Raw genomic sequence first — 24,626 nt, 5'->3', positions numbered from 1 at the left:
GTGCCTCTTCCCTCGCTCTGCCTCCCCCTGCGGTCCGCATCCCCCCCCCTCTGTCCCTCTTCCCTCGCTGTGCCTCCCCCTGCGGTCCGCATCCCCCCCCCCCCCCCGTGCCTCTTCCCTCGCTCTGCCCCCTCCCGCCGCCGCTCGGCCCCTCCGCCCCTGCGCGCTGCCCCGCCGCGCGGCTCCTGCGCACCGACCGTGCGGGCCGCCCCGCCCACCTGCCCATAAAAGCCAAGTTCATGTCAGCGGGCGCGGGGCAGAGCGCCTTCCCGGTCCTGCCCGTGGAGCCCGAGCCTCGCCGGGATCTTCCGAGCTCAAGGTAAGCGCCCGCTTCTGCCGGCGGCCGACGTCCGGGGTGCGGCGGCGGGTGGGAGACAGGCCGCCCTGAGCCTGAGCGGCTTCCTACGGGCGCCAGACCAGCGGCTCCCTGAGCTAGCAACTGGTTCGAAAACAAACTTCTGTTTGAACGGTAAAATAAAAGTTCATTTTGGGCAGAAACAGCGGCATAAATACTGCAAAAACCTTCTCTCTTTTGAAAATCACTTTCCCCCCTTTGCTGCCTTGCTGAAGTCAAAATGTATCCGTTCGGGGTGTTTTACTGACGTTTTTCATTGTAATACTTCATATATCAGTGAGGGCAAGGAAGACGTTGTCCCATTGTCAAAAATATACTTGAAAAGAACACAATTAGTTTCCTAAAAATAGCACAGTCAAAAGGTCTGCTAACAATTTTGCGATGTTTTCCAAACCCCCTAAGACGGCTTCTGTGAGTCCTTTAAAAAGTATCTTTCCAGGTTTAAGTGCTTGGAAAAAATGATGTGAACGGGTGCCCTTTGCACAGGGACGGTAATCAGGTGGCTGGTAGATAGGAAAGAACAAATCCAAATTTACAAGCTGGGGCAAAATGTGTTCTCACAGAGCTATCTTTTCAAGACTTTCTGAAATGAGAATTCTGTTGGAACCAAGAAAGTGCATAAAAGAACTTCATGAATTTCTATACATACACCTAAACATAAAGCGTTTCAATATGTTTCACAGCAAGAGGAAAACACAGGCCAGATTATACAATTCTTCTGTGTACCCCAGACGGTCCTAAAGAGAGATCAGCTCAAAGGCTTTGCAAGTTTGAACCCTGCTTGCCACCTTCTTTCCCCCTGTCTAGTGAATTAGAATCCACCCACTCGGCACCCGATTCTCAGAGCTAGCGGGTGGTCAAGCTACCATCACGCGTAGAGACCACTCTCTCTTCCTCGTTCTCAAGTCGGGGAAAGAGGACAGTGCACCTGTGACAGGAAAAAACAGACTCCCAGCTACTTCTGTAACCCCAGACACTCGGTCCACGACGTTTGCTGTCAAAATCTGTGGGTTGTGTGGGATGCAACTCTCTCATGTGGGAGAAAAACGCTCTTCAGATATTTCCTCTGGGGATTTAATTGCACAAGACGGCTTAGAGACAGCAAACCAAAGCTGGCAGGCAGGAAACCAAACCACTATTTCAGCCCTTAAAGTTCTTAAAGGAAAAGAGGAAAAGTTTCACCTTTTTTTTTTTTTTTTTGGTTTGTTTATCTCTGTTCACTTCCAAAGGGAAAACTCACCAAAACTGTAAATAATTCTTCGCTATCAAACAAAGCGAAATTATCAGAAGTTTAACTGAGGGTCTCTGAAAGCTTTTCTCCGTATCGTTTACATCGCAAAAAAAAAAAAAAAAAAAAAAAGAGATAATCAAGATATATTAAAATTCCGTTGGCGTGGAGGGAATTCAATGCTATTATTCAAATGAAAGACTTACCCGGAAAGCTTTCTGTCCTACAAAATTTTGCTTCATTGGAAAAAATTATTGCAGGGAGTGTGGTTTCCTTAAAGAAAATGATATAAAATTACTATTGGCCAATAGTGTGCGACCTGAGCGTATTAAAATACCTTTCATCTCGAGCCACAGTGCAGACTGCTTGCTTCATAGCTGATGGGAGTGGGTAGGGGACCAGGACAAGAGCACAGGTATGGGGAGGGCCAAGCCGAGTGTGTGGCGTGTCCACACTAATTCCTCTTTAGGTGGTGCCTGACTCATGCCATCGTCTCAAGGGTGAAAATACACTACTTCATTCACCAGATTTCCCTTGAGGGAAGTTATCTTTTCTGAGAGAGAGAGAGAGAGAGAGAAAGTGCTCCCAACATAAAAGAACTCCTGTTATTCCTAAATTTGGGGATGAAAAGTGTTCTCCCAGAATTTGCTTCTGCTTTTCCTGGCAGCTGATCCACTCTACCAGCTATGAACCACTTCCCCCTGTGCCATCAAGTTCAACACCCTAAATAACCGGGTGAGATCATGGAGATCCCTCATGATCTAACTTTCCCAGGCCCTTTACTGGGCTCTTAAAGTGATTCTCTCCCCTGTCGCATACACATCAGCCACGATGACTCTTCTCAAGTTTTTTAAAAAAAATCAGTGTTGGGGTTTTATGTGGTTACCCCAACATATCCCTTTTGTACCAGGTGCGGAGACCCCACAGGAGTCTTCTCTTTATGCCATTATATAGCTGCTCCTGGATTGGCTTCGTGGCCATATCAAAGTGACACCGTCCTAGCAAGCTTGCCTGACTCATTTAAGTGTTTGTCATAAAGTCCGAAGGAGCACTGCCTGTTTCACCAGAGACACTTCTGGCCACGTCGAGGGCCTGCTACATCTGGGGAAACACACAGTTGAAATTTTCTACAATTCTCACAATTCTAAAACACTGTTCTTTCTATGACCAGAAAGTGCATCCCACTGTTTTGTGCCATTTGTACTACAAAAATCCAAGAGAAGAGAATGGGGATGAGAACTGATAATGAAGCCAGGAGGAATATCTCCTAGGAAGTCCCCTAGGAGAAGAGAAAGAGCAGAATCTCTGTTGTAAATGCGGATTCTTTTTGCCTTTATCGATGTGAGCCATGAAGAGATGAGAGGGGCAAATATTCATATGCGATCTTGGCTTTTGTCTTAAATCAGTACGAGTATTTCCACTAATACGTTATGATTCATCTGTTGTGCCCTTCTTTAACAGAGTGTAGACCAGTTCTAAAGACCAAAACGATTTCAAGTCTGCCTCCCATTAAAATCCATAGGACTTTGCCAGGTAACAATTTTAAAACCTATATTATGGGTATAAAAACCATCAGGACATTAATGAGTGGTTCACATTAACAAACCCACCCCTAACTTTCCCAAAGGACCCAGTGTTGTGTAATTATTTGCAAGTGAGAAGTTAACAGCAACAGTTTACTCCTTACCTATGGTCCCCCATTTTGGTATGGTAACTTGCAGACCCATTGAGATGCGGGCGTATTTCCCAACGTCTGGTCCTGCCAGTTAATCCTCTGAAAACCAGGTCTTTCTTCATGCATTGGCTTCCTTTTCTTCCACCAAGTCTTCATAAACAAATATATGCATAATTTAAAGAAGGTACAGATCTTGAGACTAGAATCCAGGCTTCTGAGAGACGCACCGTTTCTAATTATTCAGTGAAAGGAAAAATTAAAGGAGAGGGGAGGAGGAAGTTAAGGGGAGAATGAATGCTCTTTGGAATTTAGAGAATGTTTTACTTTAGCATTTTGTGAAATGCGCTTCTTACTACCTGAAGCATCTACAACTTAAAAAAAAATTTCCAAATTTTAAGAAAGACCAGCTCACTAGTTGTTACAAAATGCTGAGGTTATAATGAAAAAGATCTTCCAATGGTGTGGTGGTCATGAACAGCAGTTTACACCCCACCGTACTGAATGAGAGCTCTGCTAAATTTGCCCTTTCCAGAAAGGCAAGGAGTGAAGAGTGGGAATGAAAATTAAGCACATTTCAGCACCAGCAGAGAAGCCACTAATCAGACATTCCACTATCGCTTTGGTAACTGTGTTTGCTGTTTGAGGAAGGAATAGTCTGTCCTCAAGCAAATAGATTTGCAGGAAGGGGGTTAGAGGGAGTCACACAGGGTCGGAATGTGTATAATCTGGGGGCCCTATGCACACAAATCCTCAAAGCCACTGAAATTGCATGGAATCAAACTGAAGTGATTGAAACAAAAATGTTCCTGAAAACTGATTATAGAGAGTAATCAGCTAAAATACTACTGAACTCTAACTTCCATGTAGCCTAACAGCACCTATAGCTGATGATACAATACTGCAACACACCTGGTGGCTCACCTTCAACCTCCTCTAGTAATTCTGGGTTCACTGCCATGGTTCTTCCTAGGAAATAAAAACCTCCCTTCTCTCCCTCAGCACAAGATTTGCAGATGCATCCCTCGCCCTCCTCTGGTACCCTCTTATTTCTTTCAGTAGGAGAAATCTCTTTTTAGTTATTACAGATCAAGTTTCCAGAGTACCACTCATACTTGTGGATTTTCTCATTACCAAAAGTGTCCTCCTTCTCTTAAACGGGATGTAAATTTTCACTCCAACAAATGAAAACGCTGTACATTTTTGTAAACCTTAATTCATCTATCTCGAAGAAAGGTAATTTAAAATTGCTATCGACTCCAGCAGGCCCCTCTGAGATGACGTTTCTAAATGTTTTATCTAGTCCCTATTCTAATTTCTTGAGTATTACACTTAGAGAATCACAGAATATAAATGCTGGAAGGATCTTTGGAGCTAATTTTAACTAAAGTTAATTTTATAGATGAGAAAAGGTCAGAGAATTGATGTCCTACCCAAGGTCAGCCAGACGTCTATAGCAGAACTAGGGCTTTAGTTTAGGTAGCCAAACTCTGAACAGCGCTCTATCTTGGATCACTAAGATAACTAAAATTGTGTTTTCCCCATACAGTATGTATCAAAGATGTCTTAAAATCTGATTCCCATATTTATGTGACAAAATAAATGTATTATCTTGTGATGGTTTATAGCATAACCTTCTTCTCCCCAGCAATAGACAATGTGTTGGTAATATGACCTTACTCCTTTCCAGGTCTTTAATGAGAAAAAAGGCAAAATATGCATAAAGAACAACCAGAGGAAACTTTGAGACACAAACGGATTGAGGGATGTAAGCATGAAATGTGTCGTGTCAGAGGAGAGGGGTCAAGGGCCCGAGTATAGAGACAAGGTAGTGCACCTAAGAGGGCTCATTCCATCTTAGAAAAGAGAGAAACACCATAGTTTTGAGGTGCTGGAGAAGAGATTTTTAATATGTCTGATCCAAGTGGCCTCTTGTTAAAAGGCAGACACAAGATAAAGTGAAGACCTACAGGAAGGTAGAGCTAAGAACTTGTAGCTTACGTGGCCAAAATAGAGGTTGGAAGAATAAGAGATAAAAAGATTTTTAATATGTCTGATCTCAAATGTTTGGGAGATAAAATCCTATTTGGGTCAGACTCCTTTCAGTACAATGCCATTTGGGGACCGACTCACATGGGTAAAAAGTCTTACAGGTATTACTATTGAGGCACCTGGGTGGCTCAGTACTTGAGCATCTGCCTTTGGCTCAGGTTCTGATCTCGGGGTCCTGGGAACGAGTCCCGCATCCGGCTCCCATTATTCTCCCTCTGCCTATGTTTCTGTGCGTCTCTCATGAATAAATAAAATCTTTAAAAAAAAAAAAAAAGCAAGCATGACATCTTATTAAAATTCTTCTTAACCCTTGATTGCACGTCCACTAGGAAGAGAGCCTCATTTGACCTCTGACTTGACTGACCTGGCATACTAACTCCATGAATGTCAAGTCATCAAAATGTTCCCTGCTAAGGTAATGATACAGTTTTTGGTAATACATAAAGTTATTCCAATATAGAAAATGATGAAGGTAGAAAAGAATATTCTTATATCATTTCTGGAAATAATTTACCCTGAATAAGTGGACAGATGTTACCCCAGATGCTTCTTCACTTTCCTCTAAAGCCTGACAATTGTTTGCATATCTTTGAAATAGTACTTGTGTTTCTGAAATTGATTTATTGTATGTTAAAATATACATAGTCTTTGACTAAGCATCATCGTGAAAACATTCTTTTAAGTAAGTCTCTTGAAGACTCCTTCTCTTAAGCTCTCTATTGATGTGTTTACATCATAGGATATTTAGGCATTGGCATCATTTGATGTGCTGAGATTAAAGACAATCACTTCATGTGCTACTTTTCCAACTCTAGCTGAATAGGCCTGGGTGTGGGTGTCAGCTGTTGGCTTCTCCAGGAAATAAAATATGTCCAGCCTGTTGGGGCGCTTCTCCAGTCCTCTCTGTTAGCTAGATAAAACAGCTGTTTTTCTGAATGTCTGTGCCAATGACCTCCATAATTCAGACTTCATGTACCAGGGCAACTTTGGCTGGCTTGTGCAGAAATTATGCTACCCAGGAGCAGAATGGGTAAGTCACAACAGGAGGACAGTGAATCTTAAGAACTGTTGGAAGAGCATTGTCCCGGGGCAGTGGGGAGACATCTTGGCAGCTATTATTGTGCTTGGTATGTTCCTCCAACCATCATGCCATATGCACTCAAAAGATAAACCTAAACTCGGTTCATAAATTCAAAGTGATGCCTGTACATCATTAGATTTCTTTAAAGATCTTTAGTTAGCAATAATCTAGTCTTAAAGTCCAGAGGTCATGGTGTTCATCAGTGCTATACATCCAAACAAGTGGCCTCTTGTTAAAAGGCAGACACAAGATGAAGTGAAGACCTACATGAAGGTAGAGCTAAGAACCTGTGGCTTAGGTGGCCAAAATCGAGGTTGGAAGAATAAGAGATAAAAAGAAATCTGCAGCAAAAATTTGCTATTGGATCCATAACTCCTAATTTAACAATGTCTAGTTCCCCCTCTAGCTTCTGGTTTATTCTGTTCAAATGAGTGGGGACAGAGTCATTGACCAGTAGAGGGAGCCACGGGGCTGAGTGTCTCAAAATTGAACAAACTGACCTTCCCAGAGAGGGCCTTTAGATTGGAATTTTTCTGATACAAGGCAGAGCCAGGTGTCCTTTGTAACCAGTGGCTAAAATATACTATAGGAGTGTATCACATTGTTGGTTTTCTTTAAAAAGAAAAAAGAATACCAATTTAAGCCTCTAGGAATAAATCACCTGCATTTCAGCAATGCCAGAAACGTCCAGGCTTATAGAGGTTTATTTGAAAGAAAACCAAAGCAATCTTAGAAAATGTTCTTTCCAAGGCCACCACCAGCCAAGACTAAATGCTCAAGACTAAACGCTCAACTCAGTAAAAAACAAACCGTGGCAGCTGGGGGTCAGTGAGAGAAGTACAGGGAAGCTCAAACCCTGAGATTTTATGAGCTTAAAAGGAAGTCCTGGTGCCCTGCCATGACTAGACCCCCCTGTTAACAGGAGCAGGAAGGGAGCTGGGGAAAAGAAGGAGGTAGAAATGGGCCAAGCAGGATTCTCCGAGATGGCCCAGAACTTGCACTCCTGGATCTGAGTCTCTCCAGGGAGCAGCCAGGGCCTTGCCTAGACTGAAGTGAATACCTTTCCATTGAACGTTTCCATTGCACAGCTGTGTTGGGGATGGCTTGTTAAGACTTGAGACACTTGCATAATTCAGAACCCTTTGGGGGATAGAGATCAATTAGGACCATAAAAGAAAAATCCCTGGCACACCAGAGAAGGGCTGCTTGCTTTGTACAACTTATGACATTCACAGGAATACAGAGCAATCCTCTTTCTATTTCTGATGTCAATACAGATGAAACTATGAAGTTGGTATGCATGTAGCCTAAGAAGCCCCCATTCGAGAAAATCTTGTGTTTTAATCTCAAAAATACCTTGACTCTTTTTGGGGTCTTGGGAAAGTCATTAAAGTCATCTCTGTGCCTTAATTTATTTATCTTAAATAGAAGAACAATTCTCAAATAGCCACTCTCTTTATCATTTAGAGACTCTTGAGGTCTTGCCAATTATTTTGCAGACTGATGCTACTTAAGCATGCATTGTTACTGATACTTACACAGTGAATGGATTATGCTCAAAACACCTGGTAATGGCTCAGGGTATTTTTGCAGAATCAAGTCAAAATGGAATAAAATTCCAAATAGGCACATAACCTTTCAAGATGTAGCAAGAGCATTTTTGTTCCTTAAAAAAACTAAAGACAATTCCTCATGTCTCACAGAGCCAGACAAGGTCAAGGGTAAGTAGAAAAGGAAAAGAAACTATTAAATTATGGTTTAAGAGTCTCAAAGGGCCTCTGTGTTCACTTGTCCATCGTTTGACATTAAAGATAATTCCCCACACACAAGAAAGGTTTTGTGTCTTTAAAATTCTATTTTAGGGATGCCTGGGTGGCTTAGTGGTTGAACATCTGCATTTGGCTCAGGTCGTGATTCCCAGGTCCTGGGATCGAGTCCTGCATCGGGCTCCCCGCAGGAAGCCTGCTTCTCCCTCTGCCTGTGTCTCTCCGTGTCTCTCTCTCTCTCTCTCTCTCTCTCCTCTGCCTCTCTCTCCGTGTCTCTCATGAATAAATAAATAAAATCTTTAAAAATAAATAAATAAAATTATATTTTAACTAAAGAAAGATGATATTTTTAATAATGATGTTGTATTATGTAAAACCTGAAATGTTGCTCCTTCAGAATTTTCCCAAGTTGTGTTTCAAAAACAGTAGTACCTGAGATATTAATATGTGTTTATACAGAAAAATCTTCTATGGTCAAATAATTTTAGAAATACTCATTGAAACAATACGATCAGTTTAATTCACTGCAAGTGTCACAAAGACCTTAATATGCTAATATTTTCATTTTTCAAAAATGTGTGCCCTAAACTTATTTGCTGACAAACTTTCCAACCTGAGAGCATCTTTTGGGACTGGTATTCTATGGAACAACTTGGGAACAGTTTAGAAATCACTGTCCTCCTTCATTATTTTAAGATCTACCAGAACATGGTAATTTCAGTATTGCTAGTTATTATGTAAAACACATTGGGTGTCAGTGTAGGTTATGTACTATGTCAAACCATAAAGTGAGAAACAATTTCAGTGTAATTTCCAAACCCACATAAAAGAGGAACAAAAGAAGATGAACATGTTCATCATGAACATGTTCAATGACTCAGTTCTTCATAACAAAATAGCAGAAATACCAGAATAATTTAAGTGTTTTAAAAATCTAAAAAGATAAGTAGATGATAGGAAGGAAGGAGGGAAGGAAGGAAGGAAGATTGGACAGATATGAAATGATCTCTTCCTTCGTCTTTCCCATTGTCTAGAGAGTATGTATAGAGAAATGACCATAATAAGCAATAAATTCAGTAAACAAGGGGCCTACATAACTTCACAAATCAGCTCAACAATCTCTGATCTGATAATTCTGCTTCACCTTAACCACTATTAATGACTAAGGTCATTAGCCAGACTTCTTCCTTGAGCATTTACTTTCTCATCATAAACAGGGAGCTCATTCCTATAATAGGATCACACTTACTGGTATTCTAGTCTATCTTGCTTATATAAGGGATTATTTGTTTTTTTGATGACACTCAGACCTCCAACTCCTGTGAAATTCCCTATTTCTTTTAGGGCCATACTCTGGGAACTCTCTTTTCCTTTCACAGGGGTAATGCCTAAAAGTGTCAGAATGGAGCATCCTCTTCTCACAGTCATCCAAAGGAGCAACTTAAACTCATCATTAGTAGTTATAATAATAGATATGATTGATTAAGTGTCTAACAGGATGAGACATTATGTCGTTATCTCTATTCTTTAAATCAACCCTACAAGAGTAGTAGTATCATTCTCAATATGAAGATGAGAGAAATGGAGCCTCTACTCGGTCAGGCAACCTGCCCAGGGTCACACAGCTAGCAAGTGGCAGAGCCAGCGTTCCCATTGAAGTCACACCGCAAACTTTATACCCTTCCTGCTCCTCACACTGCCTTTGTGGTGTCTTCTAGTGTCATAAAAGAGAGAAAAAAACATCAATTCCCTGTGACAATGCCTCTGACTCATAAAGAAAGTGAGAGAATTCCAGTGGCTCTGTTCCTAGACACTGCCGACTGGCTCTGTTTCTTGTTTAATACTGTGATTTTAATTTCTTTTTCTTTTCTGTATTTTTTCCTAAAAGCATGCTGTCATTTTGGAGCCAAAAAAGTAAGGGCTCTGTAACTAGAAAAACCAAAACCAAAAAAGAAAAAAAAAAAGGCTATCATTTCTCCCTCGAGTAATTTGTAAGGGCTAAGGTTTCTCCATAAATTCTCCCAAAGTGATCCCAAGTTGCTTGGCATCAGTTTAGGAGACAGAGTGACAACCTAGCATGTCATTCCTGAGGCAGTAGAAATTCCCATGATGATATGAGGAACAGACGGAACAAAGGCATTACAGCACATTAAACGAACTTGAAGCTGGCTTGTCAGATCTTTCTCTTTGGCGTTACTTTTATTATCATCCATAGCCAGATGATGAGAGGCAAGACAACCTCAGCGATTCCCTCAGGCCGTGTGAGTCACCTAGAAAAATGTCTATATTGTCTACACCTGCTGCTTAACCGGCAGTGAGGGTCTATATGAAAATAAGTATACCTCGAGCCTTTCCTTCGTGTCATGCCAAAGACAAAGGAAGAAACAAGGGCTAGTTCTTTTCATATGGTCATATTCTGCATCCTTTTTTTTTTTTTTTTTTTTGCTTTTGTACTTGATCTCTCCTCTCTACCTATGGTATTCCCTACTTAATCTACTGAATTAATTTGTACTCCTCCTCCAAGATTCAGATCAGGTATCTTCAGCTTTGAGAAGGCATGTCTCCAACCCACTTGCCCCAGGTGGCACTGTGTCCCTCCACTGCACTCCCTCCTTCTCCGGGCACAGCCCCGGCATGGCCATGGCCATGCTGTAGAAGTGGACATGTTCTACGTGCAAGACTGTGAGCTCCTTGTAGAAGGATTCCGGCCTCGTTGATCTCTGCATCCTCAGTACTTAACACATAAGAGGAACCTAATAAAAGTGAAAGGGAAGAAAGGAAAAAAAGGGACCAGGGAATAGAAAACAGTGATCAGTAAATGAGAAGTCTCTACATATACTTTTCTCTGTCCCCATAGATTGTTCCAAGAAAACACAATTTTACCAAGTCCATTTACACTTGTGCCCATACATATAGTGTTACGAGGGTTACACTTTTCTGTACAGTGTTAGAACCCTGGTGCACAAGATGAACTCCCATTGGTATGCTAATATTAAATACTGGCCTTCTCTCTACTAAATCACATGAGGAAAAATTATTTGTTGGGTGGTGCCACTGTCCCAGGACTGTCAGTACTCTGCTCTGAAATATTCGTGACATTATGAAACATGGCACAGACACCTTAGCTTGCCAGTCAAGCACCTCAATCTCTCTCAGCCCAATCCATCTTTCCAGCTTCATCCCTCTCCAGTCTATAGCAGGAATCTGACCTGAGCCACAGGAGTCATTATTCCCCGAAACATCCTCTCTCCTTTTCTCTACTGAATGTCCCCCCATTGTTCTTTATACTGGTCAAAATAACCATAAATTCAAGGTCTTATTAAAGTCTTCCCAAATATTGTAGCCTTCATTGATCCTTCTCTCTATTCTCAACTGACAAGCAGTTGCTATAAATGTCACTTACATGTTGCCTGTACACTATCATGTTGAAGAAATCGGAGCTGTCTGCTAGGATTTTCCGTAGTGATAAAATGTGCTCTATCTGAGCTCGCTGGTGTGATAGCCACCAATCACATAGCGGCAACTGAGCCTTTGAAGTGTGGCTAATGCAATTAAGACACTGAATTTTTTAATTCTATTTTATTATAATCTCCTTAAATTTAAAATCAAATAGCCACACGTGGATAGTGCCTACTGTATTGGAGTATTTTGTGTATTTGGAGTATTGGAGTATTTTGTGTATTGAACAACACAAAATATTTAAGTTTCCATGTGCCATGTCTTGTATCCCTTGATGAGCATATAAACCTCGGAAAAAAATTGAAAAAGATGCATTTATGTATCCCAAGTGAATGCCATGACCACAGTAGTGTCCTTTAAATATTGCATTGCTTCACTACCTGCCTCTAATTCTATATTATCTTAAAGAAATCTTCTTCCCTACATATTTAATTTTAATAAAATACTATAGATGGTATTTCTTTTTTGTTTGTTTGTTTGTTTTTGCTGGTTTTAACTCACACAGAGTGGCACTGTATTGCTATCTGGATCCTTTATCACTATATAAACAAAATGAGATAAAGAATGATTTGAATTGAGTCTTTCAAAGAGCAAGTTCCATTATTCATTGCCATCTCTTTTCTTTTCCCTTTTGTGGGAAAAACATGTTTTAAATACCTGGTCATAGAATTGCTTCAATTTTCAATATGACTGTTTCTACAGAGAAAAGACTGTCCTGGGGAATCTGAAACAAGTTCAGTAAGAGATTTTTGCTTTTTTGTCTCCTTGAAACCCCATGACTCTCTGAAGGAAGGTAGTTCTGTATCATAGATTTTCCCAGAGCATTTTTGTCTCTATTTCTAGTGAACAACCTGAGGCTCTTTGAAGAAGGGTAAAACTTCTACCAGAAGTCATGGGAGGTCACATGTCTTTGGAATTTAACAGTGATGCACCCCTGGCACTTGCTGGCTGACCAACAGCCCTTCAGGAATCATCATGCCAACAGGCCAACCATGCAATAAAATCCTGGGCCTGGCAAAGCCAAGAGCAAAGTGATCAAACAGTCTGGTTGCAGATTAGATTCTAACTTATTAATAAGCCTTCAGAAAATAAACCAGATTGAGTCTTTAACAGCAACAGTTTACAGGAGATATTTAATGATTTCAGAAGTCGGCCACACCACATGCTTTCCTTCTGACTCAGTGAAGAGCAGGACAGGGGCAGAAGACACGCTCAAGAAGCCAGAGCAATCAGCTGTATCTTTTCCATTTACAGCTAAGTTTATTTGGAGTGACTGGAAAAACTTTCAATGAAAACTCTTTTTAAAATAATAAAATAAAAGAATTTACCCAGCTATCATGAGCCAGACAACATCGAGAAATAATTATGGGTGTGTATTTTCCCCTGCCTTGTAAAGTATTTACAAATTATAGCATGAGCAAGCTCTAAAGTAAATGGTAAAGATAGTAATAACATTTAACTTGTAAATTTTTTATATTTAGCCATAAAAGAATCACCATGTGTTTAAATCACATTTGAATACATATAAATAAAATTCTCATCTGCAGACGTGAGCCAGTGACTAAAGAAAGAATCCATGGCTCCTTTTCAACAGAGCAAGAACACTGGAGAGGCTTAGTACCTTGTTTTTATAAAATAGAATTCATTATCACCACATCAGCAAAAGCATTAGTAAGTATCTTAATTTGGGAACTTTTAAAAATTAAGAGAATGATACTGACAATAATAAACTTTGTAGAAAAATTTACTGTTTATAGACTTTATATATTTATAATGTGTTGTATATTCATTCCTTCATTTGAATTAGATAGAGGAAGATTTTATCTACATTTTACACCTAAGGTAGTGGAAGCTTAGAAAGAGTAAGCAAATCTCATTTAATAGTGAATGTTGTAGCTACACTATGAACCTAGATCGTTCTCCTCCTGAAGCCTTCTTCTTTCTACTAATTCAGGCTGAACTTTAACTGTATCACTTCCAGAGCATTGTGGCAGCATAAATCAGAAGCTATAGCAAAGGAAAGCAGAATGATCTGAGACTTAGTAAACAGAATTCGATGAATAAGAATGTGCTTTTCAAGAAGATAAAATGCAAATAAGATATTATTCAACAATTAAAGCAATTAATGTTTATTGAAGATTTACTCTGTGCCAAACAGAATGCTGAAGATTTTTTTTCTTTTTTTTTTTTGCATTTTATCCTGATCACTTTCTTTAAAGACAGGAAACTATGTGAGAGAGTTAAAGAACTCCCTCAAAGTCATGTAGGTATGAGTAACGGACTCATAACGTAAAACCAGTGGATCAAATTCCTGAGCTTTCTTCTTCAACTGCTACATCATTGACATTTTATCCCCAAAGAATCATTCACAATATCCTATTACTGATCTATAGCACACAGATTTTCAGTGGTGGAAGGACCAGTGACAAAAAAAATGCCACTGATGATCAGCAGGAATAGTTTTGTAGGTTGTCTTCTACACAGTTTATGATTTTAAAGGATGTACGATCCATTTTCTAAAAAAAATATTTATTGATTTATTTTACAGAGAGAGTGCACAAGTGCAAACAGGGGGAGGGGCAGAGAGAAACAGATTAAATCCTCCAGCCGACTCCCCGCTGAGCGTGGAGCCCCAACAGCAGAGTTCAGTCCCAGGACCCTGAGGTCATGACCTGAGCCAAAATCAAGAGTCTGTTGCTCAACTGACTGAGCCACCCAGGCGCCCCCAACACACCATCCATTTTAAATTTGTCTGTAATTTTTGAAGGATATTTCTAAAGCTGTTTTTTGATTAACACCAAAAAGTATGTCATTTATGGGGGAAGAAAATAAATATCTTAAATCATCTATGACAAGCCATTGTAGTGTCATGAATAAAAGTACTGCATTTGACATAGAAAGTCATGGGATCAAATTGCACTTTTGCCACCTAACCATGCAGCCATCCTGGGCAAGACAGTGAGTCTCACTGAGGCTCTCTTTCCTCTAAAATATGTCTGCTTCTCATGATTGTAATGAATGTTAAATGAGATAATACATGAGAAAACATCTGGTGCTTAGAAGGTGCTCAGTAAAGGTCATTTGATAATAATCATTGCCAATTATTGAGTGCTTACTTAAGTACCAGTAATAGCCACTTCGGTGAGTAGAAGCTTCGAGCATTGCTTTCCACAGATAGCAAATAAGGGCATAAAGGATCTTTTTGCCTTGTAGTTCATCTGATGAACTCTGGACTCCTCCAGGATGATGCTGAGAGCGTGTAATGGTGGCAATGTGGGCTATTTACATTTCTGGGCTGATTTACATTTCTGGTCTCTGGGGTTTTTGGTTTGAGGAGGGCAGAGGGGTCGGTTTCTGTTTTGCTATTGCTGTTTGTTTGCTTCCTTCCATTAAATGGCACTGTATCAGTCTTCCGCATTCCCCAAAGGAGGAAAGTCCATGATAGCACAGTACTTTCCTAGTTCAAGGCCATCGCCCTCTCATGGCAAAGCACATAATGTGTAGACAGCTGTGGAGAGCTCCTCGTCAGGAGAAAGATGGCTGTCCTGGGTGTCTCACCTAAGGTCTTAACTCACCCTACGGGCTTCTGGGGTTGCATGCTGCTACAGACTTCAGTCCTGCCACCGAGGCTGCCAGTGTCTCAAATGCATCTTGGCCCCTGCATTTTGATGCAGTAGTATGCCTTCTTAGGCAAATAAATGCATGCTGCCTATAACGCTCAATGCCAGTACATCAAAATCTTTCCTTACATGAACTTTATTTTCCTGACAAAAATGTATTTTTATTCCTATGTCTTAATTATCAAGAAATCTTTCAATCCTCACTCTTTCAGAAAAAGAAAAAAAAAAAAGAAGGCTCTAAGAAGCCCAAAGTTAGAATAAGGAAAATTGCACGTTATAGCAGAAGGCATTTTAGTTCATAAAGACAACAGAGGAAGAACCACAAGAATTTTAAAAGACTTTGTCCCTCCACTTCAATTAGCCTAGTTTTCTTTGTTTAGGACACCAATCTCAGCCTCACTTGTTCATTCCTTCAGCATGTAGATATTGGGGCTCTATCATGTGCCAAGTCCTGCGCTTGACACTACTGCATTCATGACCTGCAGCTGAAAGGCATAGAAACCAATGAAAAGCCACTTGGAGTATAAATGTATGGACAATGTTAAGAACCCCCTTTCTTCTTTAGCTTCAAAAGGGAAGCCACTTTTGTGCATTTCTCATGCCGGTCAAGGTGTTCCAAGTCTCCTTGAGGGCCAGTGTCCTCTTACAATATGCCCATCTCCATTCAGCAAAGGTTCTCACACAAGGATAATAAATTCGAACCCATCCCACTCATTAGGTGCCAAAAAAAGTGATAAGTCAGCACGTTAATAGACATATTTCAGACATTCAACACATATATATAAATGTAAAAAAACAGTAAGCTCTCTTTTAACTGGTATTCTTTCAACTAAAATTATTGTGAAATTTTAACTTTGTTGCCAGAGAGATGCAATTGATACTGATGGTCCTAGAAATGACACTGAGAGATCCTGAGGTCCTGGAATAGAGTCAGGTACTTTATTTCCAACAAATGCTTGTTGGATGAGTAGACTCTGAATCACTGAGAAAAAACAAATTATCCTGAGCTGAGTTTTAGAATTGAAATATATTTAATGTACATTTCCATAACCTAGAATTCTGATTTCTGAAAACTTCAGCCTACAGAACACCACAAAAGACAAAAAGTAAGTCAAACATAGTGGTTAAAAAGAGAGTGGTCATGAAGGTTCATACTCATAATCCATCACATGAACTCCTCACTTCAAAACTCTTTGTTTCCACTTTACAAATCATTCTAATGAATTTGGTTCTCCGAGTACTGAGAAGAGAGCTGACATGAGGTATCTAAGTAGAATAGGGAGAGGGACTGCAACAAGTAAATGCACATCCATAGAAGTATGGAGCCTAGCAATAAAGGGAGAGCAGGAGAAACGATAAAGACAGAAATGTTTTTAAAGCATGATGGCATTCACTGAGGAGCCAAGTAGCCATATAGCCTTAGGAAGTTTCTGAGGGAATCTCTGAATCAAGGCTGAATATAATTATTGACATATTTAGTAGTGTCTTTTACGAATTAAGGAAATTTCGTATTTTTAAATAGATCATATTAAAACATATTTGGCTCCTCAGAGATGTAAAAATATCAACTTTTGGAAACATTTAATTATCCAAACTCTCTCATTCTCCAGTTTTGGGAAAGTTGAGGTTATTCTCATAGACCTGAGTGTGTAAGCACATACACACACACTAATGCATATAATTATATGAAGTAGAAATTCATGTTAAGCTAGAAAACCTCATGTCCCTAACATGCAGTATAACGGATTATTAACTTTTTGGTTGTCAGCTTCCAATAAAAGCATGATCAAAGTGGTTACCTGGAATCCAAAACCTTGAGTGCATGCTTTCTTTTCATCTACTGCAGCCGAGACCAGGGAAATTACCTCACTGCTTAGTGACTCAATTTATCTATTTGTATAATGAGAAAAACAAAAGCTTACCTCACAAGGGTCTGGTGGACTTTGTTCCCGTTTCAAAGCTTGGAAATGCTTAATATAAATCCCAATAATAGCCTGGTTTGGGGTTGTTATTTTTTAAGCAAACACCCCTCAAGGAAAAGATGCAAACTGGTCTTTCCTTGCTTTTCTTTCCTTACAAGCCTTCCTTTCCAAAGATCACCACAAAGAAACAAAGAGCCAAACACACTGACTCACGTCTTTTTCTAATAGTGTTGTGGTCAATTTGCTCCCGCATAAAAAACTAGTAGTGCAGCTTTGAACTCTGGGTTTTGGAAGGCCAAGAGTGGAAAAACGTCTTTAACAGCAAGAACAGCACATTCCAAATCTGTCCAAATCCGTCCAGTGTTAGGAAAGTCCGTTGGCCTTGCAGTTCCCATCGAAGCCTTTGCTGCTATCAAACTTTCTGACAGAAGAAGGGGCTGAACTTTGCCTTTTGATGAAATGGTGAGTCGGGTATTTTTTGTCCCATCAGATGCTACTCATTCGAGCCTTAAGATGGTTTCTCAGTTCGTACTTGCCTTTAGGACAAAGGGGAGAATGGTGTAATTTGGTGCCTGGAAAAGCTGGCTCCATCCTTCTTGGGGAGGAAAACTTCTACATGGTTCGGAAAGCTAAAGGTGCCCTGAGAGTCTCCGTGGGGATTTCTGATACCCTAGTTGGTTATTACATTCCATCATTGTCATGCTTTCTGTTTTCTTTGGATGTTGCTCTCTTAAAGTCTGTCACCATCTAATAGAGTCATGTAACTCCATAGTCTACGAAAGTACATTCACGATCTGAAATACGTAGGTACGTAAGTCTTGGTACATTTCTAAGTGGCTAGCGCCATTCTTTGGCTCCTAAGATTGAGCAGCTGGCTTATCCTACATATCATCCAGTTGAAGAATTTATCTCAGTACTAAAATCTTACCACCTAAAGCGCTTGAAGGACATATCGGGTGTCTTCACTCTTTTCTCCCTGGGAGGAAATTTCCATAAAAACCCACTACACATCTCACCTGCAGACCATCCTGTGCTTTGCTCCTTCCCTCCTGCTACAGTGGAAGAGATATTTCTCACATCTTCCCTGGGTGCTTCTCATCCACCCCTCCTGCCTTCTGGGGACTTCACTCTGAATCATTTGCACCATCTGCCTAGTGCAGCTGCAGTGCTCTTTTTCAACACAGCCCAGATTGTGACTCACCTCTGCTTAAAATCTTTCAGAGGTATTTCATGGCCCTCAAATTAGAGCCCAAACTCTATCACAGGATTTACAATGTCTCTTGTGGTCTAGGCCTGCCCATCTTTCCAGATCCATTCCTTGTCTTGCCTCCTGCTGTCACCAACCCCACTCTACAGTCAGATTTCTCCTAAAGTGCCATAGCTCTTCTATTTTAGGGCTTTCGTCCACACCGTTCTTCCTGCCTTCTCATCACCTCCCAAACCTGATTGTTTCCAGAAGACTTCCTCGACCCCCGAATTGGATTAGTTGACCTGGATATACACTCTTACATTGTCCCAACACCTCTCTATGGCACCTAACACTCTCACTGCAACTGTTTCATTAACTGTTTGTCTCTTCGACTGGTCTGTAAAGGCTGTTATGGCCTGAGCCTATCTGTCTTCTAACCAGTGTGTCCTCAGCACAGAAGTCTGAAACTTGAGTACAGATATTCAATAGTTGTTGAATGGAAGAATGAATGAAGGACACATAAATGATAGAGAAGCACAGATAAGGGGCAAGGCAGCAGATCCAAGTATCAACCAGAGTTCTAGAAAAGGAGAGTGGTCAAAAGTCTGGCCAAAGAAGTCAGAAATCAAAAAGTCTTTAGCAACCAGCATTGCAAGGTAGGAATAAAAGGTCTAAGACAGGCCCTTAGCAATAATATACCGTAAACAAAAACTGATAGTCACAATCCCTGGCCAGTCTCTCTCATCCTCATCTTGGGCAAAGTTTCCCAGAGCTCGTCATGCATGGTCCAAGGACTACCTGCATCATGATTCCACACCCCTCAACCAGTCCTACTGACTCTGGATCTCACGGGGTGCCAAAAATGTACATTTCTAACCAGCATCCCAGGGGATACTTAGGCACCTTAACGTTCTAGGCTCGAAGTCGGGACAATTACAATAGCTAGTCAAATAGGGAAAACAAGAATAAGAAACAAAATCCTCCCCCAGTGGTGGCTAACTCAGTACTGTGAGCCCCCAGTTGCTCTCTGTGTGGTATATGAATCATGTAGAAGGACACCTTTGACCTGGCTCATCCACAATGAGCTAATGCATAGCTGTCTCATTGTTGGCCCTTAGAAGTTCCAGTAAGAATCATATGTATGGGGAGAGGGCTGTTTTCATGGCACTTTACTCATTATTTTCCCACTTAATTTTTCTCTGTGACCTCCCTTCTCCTATTTGAGGCATAGCCCAGTAGAATCCATCTATGCATTCTGTCTGGACTAATGAATATTTAAGCAACATTCAATAAAACAGTATTTCCTCATCCATGACCTGGACAAAGCACTAATAATAAATAATTATGAAAAATTCATTGTAAGCTATTACTCCTGAGAAAAACAAAAATGTCCCTTTTATCCCCATTGAGCCTGTGGTTTTAAAGCCCTTTCCAATTATGCATTATTGTCAAAGAAAAATAACTAGATATGGCTGACTGAGAAAAAACATCTAGAAAGTTCTATCTGAGGAAAAGAGGCTCACCTCAAACCAACATTTCCTGTTTTGATCTTATGTTCCAAGCAGTTTCATTTTTTCCTTTAGGTTTTACATACAGTTTTGTCATTTATGGGCATGCTTGTAATCTGTCATGCTCACGAGTCCAGAATAAGCACTGATTTTTGTTACTGTTCTATTATTTATAGCTTAAGATTACTCTTCACCTTTCTCCCAAGACTCTGTTCTGGCCATTTGATGTTAGTACACTGCACCTTAAGTCTTTGATAAACCAAAATGTATGTGATGTGGGCAGAAAAGAAACTACATCTTGACTTTCCCAAAGTCGTTTGAATCAAATTTTTTAGGTATAATTGAGAACATATTTTTACAAGCAAATAGAGCCAATAAACTAGAAAAGTTATATGGAAGCACCAGGCCCCACTTCTCTGCTCTTTAATAAAGTGCAGTAGAGATCCTTAGGAACTGTGAGACACTTGTGTTCCAGCACAGAATCACACAGGGGGAAGTGCTCCTCCACAAACATGGTTCATCTGTCATAAGTGCTCTGTGCAAAGCTTAGCAGGGAAAGAAGAGGAAACACCTAAGGGCACCATGACTTTCTCTAACTTTCCTAATGTCATGCAGGTAGTATGAGTGAAGCGGGGAGAACCTCACTGCCTTTGTCCCTCTCTGGTCCCCAGATGTAAAACCCTGATTGTTTTCCTATTATTAGTATTTTTAAAAATATAACTACAAAGGAAATAGCCTCCTGGACCAGATCCCTTCCTCAGTTGCAGTGACACAAGTCCCACCAAATCTGTGGGACACTCTTGCCCTTCATCCCATATCAGATATTTCAGTTAGCTTGGCCTTTCTGTTCCCTGAAACTAGAAGTCTATAGTGCTACAGTGGGGCTGGCAATGAGAAAGGATTCTGGGCTAAGAGATTGAATCCTTGGAATACACTGAATCATCTGGCATACTAGCTTCTATAATTTCTCTAGCTATGAATTGGAGTGGATTTATTTACTCAATTTATAAAATGGCACCATTCATTAAAATCACTTGAGGTAAAATAACTGATTATAGAGCTTTTAGTCAAAGTAAAGTAAAAGCTTTTAACTCTAGGCCTGGGGGCATAACCCAATGTCTGAGTTATAGTTTTTTAAAATATGTATGTGTTAAAGTTCTAAGGGACATGATTTGACCCAAATTTGTTGAATCACTAACCATGATGTAACAGGCCCTTACTGTTTGAAGAACACAGTGGCTATGTATAAAAATATCCTTTTCACTGTCCCTGTCAATTTTTAAAATCTCTTAGGCAGTGCTGACAAGGGAATGGAGATGAGGGAACAGTCATACATTGGAAAGAGCCTAATTCAGTACAATTTCCAGAAGTTGAAATGATAATTCCACCCAAGAATCTATCCTACAGAAAATACTCATGTGTTTGCTTTAGGACATAAGAATAATGATGTTCATCAAAAGACAGAATCAATAGAGTGAAAGGCAACCTATAGATTGGGAGAAAACATTTCTAAATCATATATTTGATAAGGGGCTATTGGCCAGAGAACTGCTACAACTGAACAACCACAGAAACAATAAAATTTTTAATGAGCAAAAGACGTGAATAGTTATTTCTCTAAAGAAGACACAAATAGCCAACAAGTACGTGCATGACAAGATGGTCAACATTACTAATCATTAAGAGACTGCAAATCAAAACCACAGTGATGTACCACCTCATACTCATTAGCATATCTAGTATTTTCAAAAAAATAAAACAGAAAATAACAAATATTGGTGAGGATGTGGAGAAATCAGAACCTATGTACTTTTGGTGGCATGTAATATGGCACAGCCCCTGTGGAAAACTGTATAGCAGTTCCTCAAGAAATTAAAACTAGAATTGCTGTAGTACTCAGAAACTCCACCTCTGAGTAAATACCCAAAATAATTAAAGTCATGGTCTCAAAGATACATTTTACACCGATGTTACATAGCAGCACTATTCATTCACAATAGACAAAAGATGGAAGTAACCTCAGTTATTGATGGAGGGATAAAAGGATAAGCAAAAGGTGGTACATACACACGATGGAATATTATTCATCCTTAAAAAGGAAAAAAATTCTCACACATGCTATAACATGGATGAAACTGGAAGACGTTATGCTAAGTGAAATAAGCCAGCCACAAAATGACAAATGTTGTATGATTCCACTTATATGAGGTACCTAAAATAGTCAAATTCATAGGGACATAAAGAATGGTGGTTGCCAGGGACTGCAGAAGATGGGGAATGGAGAGTTATTGTTTAATGGGTATAAAACAACAGTTTTGTAAGATGAAAAGAGTTCTGGTGATTGCATACCAATATGAATGTACTTAATACTACTGAACTAAACAGTTAAAAATGGTTAAAGTGGTAAATTTTATGTTTTATTTTACCACAATTTAAAAAAAAAGTGTTGATTATAGTAATAGAAACCATTGAGAAGAGGTTGTGATAATACATGTATTAACGTAGAAGAACGTACAGGATCTATGTTTTGAATCAAAAAGCAATTTTTAGGACATGATTATAATGACTGTATTAGTTTGCTAGGGCTGCCATAACAAAGTACCACAAACTGAGTGACTCAGAACAATAGAAATGTATTGTCTCACAGTTCTAGAGGCCAGAAGGCCAAGACCAAGATGTCCAAAAAGTTAGCTCTTTTGGAAGGCTGTGAGGAAGGACACGTTCCATGCCTCTGTACTAGCTTCTAATGGTTTTCTGGCAATTTTTTAGCATTCCTTTGCTTGTAGATGATGCATCATCCCAGTTTCTCCCTTTATCTTCACATGGTATCCTCCTTGTGTCCATGTTGAACTCTGTGTCCAAATTTCCCCTTTGTATAAATAAGGACACCAGTTGTGTTGGATTAGGGGCTCACCCTACTCCAATATGACCTCATTTTAACTAATTATCTGCAGCAAACTTATTTCCAAATAAGGTCACATTCCAAGGTGTTGGGAGTTAGAAGCTCAACACATGAATTTGGGGAAGACACGAGTCAACCCATAACAATGATGTCATTGTATATGAATATATGCAGGACTGGATGGTACACATCAAACCGCTAATTTGACTTGCCCCCTGGGAAATGGGGAGTGAGGAGAGTGGGTGAGCAGTACTTACCCTCTTATCTCCACACTTTGAATGGCTTGAAAAGTGTTCAACAAGCATGTATAACTATTGCAAATTCAAGAAAGCAACTTAAAAGCTTTTAAGACACCTTACAGATGTCCATCAAGGTATATATCAGGCTGCCTTGGAGATAAGTGGGAACAGCAACAATTGGGTGATCCAAAATTCTTAGAATACTTCTGGCATATCAGTGTACAAAGCAGTAATGTTCACCTAAAAAAGGCTGTGAGTTAGTGGCAGAGTGGAAATAGCATTGCACTAGGGGTCCAGAGAGCCAGATGGAGTTCCATTTCTGGCACTAGCTGGCCATGTGACCTTATGTTCTTAACTACACTGACATTTGGATTTTTATCTTTAAATGTGTATGTAAATTTCAGACCTGCACTACCTGTCCTACATTTATGCGGATCTGACTGAAACAGGTATGTTGTGCATTTGACTGAGCCTAAAAGTAGCCAACCATCACTTCTTCTAGACAATGATCTGGACGTAGGAGGTCATTGATCTGATCTGTGTGCTTGAAGGACAGCGTTTAGATGTTATCCAATCATCAGCCTGATTGATGGCAGACTTACTCTTCCATTCTGCCTCTGCAAAGAGGCTTTGCCACTTCCACTATTGCTAAGGGAAGGGCAAGTTCCACCACAGACCCATATGACAAACAGAGCTGAACTCTTCAAACCTGTGTCACTCTTCTAGAGCTTCTCTTCATTCCTCCATTCAATCGGGAAATAATTATTAAGTACTCACTATAATAAACCAGGACTATACCAGGCCCTCAGACTTAATGATCAGAATAACAAATAATGCCCTTATTCAGTTCCATTAAGGTCAAGAAAACAATGTGAAATGTGTTTTTGGTAAAGGAATTATACAGTGTACTGGAGTGGGAGAGCTGTCTGCTTTCTGTGTAAGGGGCTTCTAACGAAGACTTAAAATATTTTTCAAAGGCTTCTCTTCATAGAATAGCATCAACTCACCTTTGAAATCATGGGGTAAGTTTACCTATTACTCACTGGCTTTCCAACAAGTCTGCCTTCCAGTTGTCTCTGTGGCTGCTGGAAAAAGGCATGGCTCAAGCAGGGAGTAACCAAGCCACTGTGGTTCAGCTGCTCAAAGAGAAACAATGGCATCTGTGACCAATGTGTTCTAGCTGATTTTCACTCTAGGAAAGAGACTCTTCTCTGCTGAATCCAGGTACAAAGGGCTTCAGGTATTTGACCATAAGACCTGAGAATAATGAGAAATACCGATTCTTTCCTCATCAAAGTTAATATCTACTGTAAACTATGCCTCATTTTTACTCACCATTCCATTAAACACAAAGCATCCATTTGAAAGTCTTCAGACCACATGTTTATCCATTTCTCCAGGCATAGCACATACCAAGGTGATAGGGCTCACATCCCTTCTCTGTTTTCTCGAAGTCCCCTCAGAATTCTTGTTTCCTGTCTTCATAATGTTTTTCTAACACTGAGTCACAGAGCTCAAGTAAATACAGTTGTTGTTGATGTTTTTTTAGATTTATTTATTTTTAGAGAGAGAGCACACTGGATCGGGGAAAAGGGCAGAGAGAGAGGGAAAGAAAGAATCCTCAAGCAGACTT

General features: G+C 40.1%; 1 protein-coding gene across 2 annotated transcripts in view; it reads left to right on the top strand.

Moving 5' to 3' along the window:
* Positions 1-224: 224 nt before the first annotated feature.
* COL8A1 (collagen type VIII alpha 1 chain) overlaps positions 225-24,626 on the top strand; it is a 142,440-nt gene continuing 118,038 nt past the window's right edge. The window contains exon 1 of one of the 2 annotated variants that reach the window (XM_041769841.1): positions 225-319. The gene's annotated coding sequence lies outside the window, so the exon portion shown is untranslated. The remainder of the gene's footprint in view (positions 320-24,626) is intronic. The other variant, XM_041769850.1, reaches the window with a different exon arrangement.

The sequence above is a fragment of the Vulpes lagopus genome, chromosome 1, assembly GCF_018345385.1.
Source record: "Vulpes lagopus strain Blue_001 chromosome 1, ASM1834538v1, whole genome shotgun sequence".
Classification (NCBI taxonomy): domain Eukaryota; kingdom Metazoa; phylum Chordata; class Mammalia; order Carnivora; family Canidae; genus Vulpes; species Vulpes lagopus.
The sequence above is the reverse complement of the archived record's forward strand: the minus strand, read 5'-3'. Positions and strand labels throughout refer to the sequence as shown.